Here is a 6,125-nt window from a genome sequence, read left to right as displayed (position 1 = left end):
TTCAACAAATTTTTAAGACATGCGTATGACTGACATTATGATCATAGAGAAATCTTTGTTTATGGTTATGACTGCGTTCGGCAAATCCACACTAGGGATGGGCAAAGGTCAGAAAACTATCGATATCTATACAGGGTCTTTCACGAGGAACCTCACCCATATTTATACGGGAAACTACTGAACGTATTTTCATGAAATTCAGCACTTATAAGTATTTCACGATGCTGATGAAATCTAAAATATTTTCAAGGCATGAGCACCTCCGGTTTTTCCGGAAATGACGTCAACTTCCGTTTTTCAAATTAGAACACCATTTTTTTATTGCAGAAATAGATTCCTTAGAAAATTTCAAGTTATTTTGATGTAACTTTTTTCAGTTTTGGTTGGAAAATTTTCTCTGAGCGGGAAAATTCGAAAAAAAAATCGAAAATAGAGCTCCGCTGAAACAAGAATAACTTCGAGGTTTTTGGATGGAAAATTTTCATTTTTGGGATTTTTCAGGATGTAAGATTGATGTATCCACTTTAAAAATCGAAATCGCGATTCATGATACAGGGGATGAAAAAATCGCTTTCAAAGTTAGGGATGACAAAATCGCGAAAAATCAATTTTTTCAAATTAGAACCCCATTTTTTTATGGCCGATATTGAATCTACGTTAAAAAATAATGTGAGTGTATGCATCACACCCTTGCCCTAAAATGGATATTTTCTGAGTTATTCACAAAAAACTGTTTTTCGTCTTGAATTTTCAGCTATTTCTTTTCCCTTCACGCCAAAAAGATGAAATTTTCAGGAACTGTTATCTGAACCATGCTGTAGATTTTTCACCCCTTCTTGAAACCGACTTCAAGTTACTATTAGGAGAACCAGGGCAAACTCTCGCAGTTATAACTAGAGAATTTCTCAAGTTTGTCATGGTTCTGTTAATGGTATCTCTCGTTGGTCTGGGTCGGTCAGGAAACCTCTCAATGAACAGTCGAATCGTTCTATCTACAACTTTATTACATTCTCCATGAAGTAGAATAAGATTTAAATAATCTTCATTGGTAACATTAGGCATAGTGATTGATTTTATAACTTAATACGAATTATCACCAAATTAATAGTACACACAAAATGCTACTGAATAAAGAGGAATTTGGCAGATGTAATTAATGATACTATTATTAAAAAAAAAGAATGTAAAACATGGTAAGTTTTTGCATATGGTTCATAAGGAATTATTTATTTATCACTGGAGAGAAAACCGATGGCCGATTAGTTGAAATAAAGAGGTTTCCGATACAAATTCGAATCAAAATTCGCCATCTATTTAGGAACAACCTGTAACTTTTTTCTCTTGCATATTAGGGTAGTAAAATTTAAAACATGGTTTAAGTAACAGTTCCTGAAAATTTCATCTTTTTGGCGTGAAGGGAAAAGAAATAGCTGAAAATTCAAGACGAAAAACAGTTTTTTGTGAATAACTCAGAAAATATCCACTTTAGGGCAAAGGTGTGATGCATACACTCACATTATTCTTTAACGTAGATTCAATATCTGCCATAAAAAAATGGGGTTCTACTTTGAAAAAATTGATTTTTCACGATTTTGTCATCCCTAACTTTGAAAGCGATTTCTTCACCCCCTGTATCATGAATCGCGATTTCGATTTTTAAAGTGGATACATCAATCTTACATCTTGAAAAATCCCAAAAATGAAAATTTTCCATCCAAAAACCTCGAAGTTATTCTTGTTTCAGCGGAGCTCTATTTTCGATTTTTTTTTCGAATTTTCCCGCTCAGAGAGAATTTTCCAACCAAAACTGAAAAATGTTACACCAAAATAACTTGAAATTTTCTAAGGAATCTATTTCTGCAATAAAAAAATGGTGTTCTAATTTAAAAAACGGAAGTTGACGTCATTTCCGGAAAAACCGGAGGTGTTCATGCCTTGAAAATATTTTAGATTTCATCAGCATCGTGAAATACTTATAAGTGCTGAATTTCATGAAAATACGTTCAGTAGTTTCCCGTATAAATATGGGTGAGGTTCCTCGTGAAAGACCCTGTATATTGTATCGATAATTTCTGACACTATCGAAATGTATCGAAATATGTAAGAGTAAAATATCGATATATATCGCTGTGATATTTTGGTGTGAGAAAATTCTGTTGATTTGAATAAAGTTTTTCTATCATAGAGGATAATAATAAGATTCAGATGACAAGATTCAGTGGAAAACGACATATTTAGTAGTTTGCTTCCATTTTTATGGAGTATTTTGTCCTCCTGAACATTTATAGGGACATTGATGTTGACGAGGACGCTGTGATTACAAAGTTTTCAAAGGGTTCAAAGTTTTAAAGACCAAATTAGATTTTGTGATGTAGTTGCCAATTGTCTTCTTTTTTTCATATTAAACAATCTAATTTTTTTTTAATTTCTACCTGAATGGTTAAAACCCTGATAAGTAAATAATGGCATTATAATACAACAAATACATAAGGGTACAACTTTTTTTGCGAAATTCGAGGCTTTATTGTGAAAAACTGGTTATACATTTATAATTCAAAGTATTGCCCATCGCTGGTCACTACTTTCTCCCATCTTTCGGACAGCGTACGAATTGAAAAAACTGGTCATCTTTTGAAGCGATCCACGAATCGATTCAAGTTTTTACTTCTTCATAAGATCGGAAGTGTTGGTCAGCCAGGCCGTGTGCTATTAATTGAAACAAGTGATAGTCCGTGGGAGCAACGTCTGGAGAATACGTCGGGTAGGGTTGTGGGGTAGGAATTCCCATTTTAACGTTTCCAAGTATATCTTGACTACTTTCGCAACATGGGGTCGAGCATTGTCATGCAGTAAAATCAATTCATCTTCTCTCTCGTTGTATTGCGACGGTTTGTTTTTCAATGCTCGGTACAAACGCATTAATTGCGTTCGATAACGATCGCCTGTGATTCTTTCAGTCATAATACACTACGCCGAGCTGGTCCCACCAAATACTGAGCATGACCTTAGAACCGTGAATATTCGGTTTGGCCGTCGATGTGGAAGCATTGTCAGGATATCCTCATGATTTTATGCGCTTGGGATTATCGTAATGAACCCATTTTTCGTCTCCAGTCCCAATCCGATGCAGAAACCCCTTCCGTCTTTTTCTTGCAAGCAGCTGTTCACAAGTAAATAAACGTCGTTCAAACACCTCGCGGCTTCAACTCGTACCGCACCCAATTTCCTTGTTTCTGAGTCATTCCTATGACTTTCAGGCGTTTTGAAATGGCTTTTAGTGTCACTCCTATTGATCCTACAATTATTGTTGCGTTTGACATGAGTCTTGATCAATTATTGCCTCCAATTCTGCATCTTCAAAAAACTTCTCTCTTCCACCGCGATGCTGGTCTTCGACATCAAAATCACCATTCTTGAAGCGTTGAAACCACTCATCTATATCTTTATTTATTTAATCAAACGGAACAAGCCATTTTACAGATGTACCAGAAAATAACTAAACCTAGACATAAACAATATCGTTGGTACGTTCTTCCACCAATATCGTTCTCACTATAGGTATTTGAAAGCATTCGATGAACCTCAGCCGCGGATTTTTTCATATTTTAATGGAAAATTGAAACCTCCCGCAAATGACGAGAATTTGGCTCGTAAGCTAACATGGTTAATCGTGAATAACTTTATGATGCAGACACAAATCGACTAACATGTCAATGCCGTTATGTTCACAAATACCTAAACTTATTGTATGACATCTACGATATATTTATTTCTACTACCACTTACCGTTACAGCCATCTATTGCAAAACGGCGGACGCAAAGTTGTACGCCTTATATAAATATTCATATGAATATCTAAATATAAATATTTTTGAGAGGTAAGGCTTGATATCGGTATAATCTGGGATTTGGTCCCATAGAAATACTCGAAGCACATAACGGCGAACCCCCTCAAAATTTAAGGCTAGGACCGCCCTTGATTTGTCGTCATGGAAAGTTATTTGCATCAAATATTTTCATGTGAGCAAGGGCGAAACGGTATGTTCTAGGAAAGAAGTCATATAGAATTCTACCCTAGAATCAGCATAGGATACCGAGTGAATCGTCTAAAATCAGCTAACGATACAAGGTTTCCGAAAAAAATCTTTTATTTTCTAGAGGGATACCCAGTGAAGGATCTACCGGCATAGTGACGGGGTCCAAGGGGCGGAGCCCCTTCGGCGAGCAGAGCGAGTCTAAGTATATATAAAACCGCTTGCACATATACGTCAAACTTTAAACGTAAAATCACAGCCCAAACGGGACCATCTAGAGCAAAAATGACAAGAATAAGACCCCCCTCAAAATCGTCTGGAGATCCCGGGAAAAATCCCAAACCTTCGATTCTCCCCGCGGTTTTCGAGTATACGGGGTGTTTCGGATCATTTTGACATTTCAAGTCCCATATTTCTGTGGTATCTGTGGACAATTTGGCTGTCAGTGTCATGTTAATAATAAATATTCCATTTCGATATATGAAAGTTCTTGAAAAAGTTTGCAGTTTCCAAAATTGTTATTCAATATTTAAATAAATGCCGACAGATAAAATGCAAAGTCTACGGCGAATCAAAAATTCGATAGATATTTGTCAAAATTTGGAAATGAACATTTATATCATCGAATGCATTTTCCTCAATTCAGGTTTGTTTGAAGGGTTTGTATTATTTGGAATTAATTGGATGAATGTTACTTTATTTCAGGAATTTTTCGTTTATTTTCCACAATCTATAAAACTACATTTCCTTTCGTGAGAATTTGAATTTATTGCGACAGAAGATGGAACTACCAAAGAGAACAGAAGCTTCATTCATCAATTCAGTCTTGGATTGGAGTAAAAGTTATGCTACTATGAAACAGTATTAAACAGATAGAAAGACTCCTTATAGATAATTCACAATTGGCTTTATTACTGGAAAAAAAAGAGCCAAGTTAGTCAGATAACAGTCAAAAGTTTCCATGAGTTTTTTGAATATCTAAAATATACACTTTTACGACAGAGGAGTGCAAAAATATAAGTGACCCCGTTTTTGAAGAATTTGAGTGCAGTGCTGTTGAATTTATAATGAATAAGTCAACTCTTTCATACTAATAATTTCAACTATATATACCCTGTTATATTATATTCCGCTCAACTGAAACATGTATTAGAAAGCCTTGGAAATTAGAGACTCTCAAACTTATCACCTGATTTCTCAAAAAGGTTTCACCAAGATAAGATATTGTAGGTAATTGCTTATGAGGTAACATAGGCCATGGGTATTTGAAAGGCAAGTCTATTCATTATGTCTCTTTTTAGTTGGTTTATTATAGCTATACTGAATATTTCTAAAAATAACATTCACTTTAGATGTGAATTAATTAAATTTGGACTTATGCATCATATCATATATGACTATGAAATTGAGAAAGACATATTTTTCTAAATTCCATTATAAGTCTTTCGAATAGTACTTTGAAGATATTGATTTCAATGACGTATGGAATATATCAGTTGAAATACTAGTAAAAATGTTACGACAGAAATAAATTTTGAAGGATCATTCAGTATATGAAGAATTTAACATGGCAGTCACTTTCGAAATTGGTATCAATTTTCCAGCAATTCAATGAAGGTATAAAATACTTTAAAAAGCAACTATTTATTGAAAATTTCCATGTCATGAATGAATGATCAAATTTGTATAAAAATGTTGATACCTACCTATTTGTTCACTAAAGTTTCCAATCTTTTAATCGTTATAGGAATAGGTGCTATATGGCCATTTCAAAAATGCTATCCTACTGATTTATTCATTGCTTTTCATTTGGTAAGAATTAAATTATTCATTGATTCAGATCCAAAGTTAACATTTGAAAAAATCAAGTCAATGTAGTTATTGACCCATATGGGTCAATAGTATTGGCCGATACAATTTTAGTACCGATTTCAAATACTCAGTTCCTTTTGACTGAAGTAAAAATTGAACAATTATCTTTGTATCTTGAAATGAATTTTGCACTTTTCCAGTGTTCAACAATGAGATCATTATTAAATTGACTCAAGAAATTAACAGAGTATGCTATATCAGGACTAGTTAATACTGCT

This window comes from Harmonia axyridis, chromosome 6 (genome assembly GCF_914767665.1).
Source record: "Harmonia axyridis chromosome 6, icHarAxyr1.1, whole genome shotgun sequence".
In the NCBI taxonomy this organism is placed as follows: Eukaryota; Metazoa; Arthropoda; class Insecta; order Coleoptera; family Coccinellidae; genus Harmonia; species Harmonia axyridis.
This window is presented reverse-complemented; position numbering follows the sequence as displayed.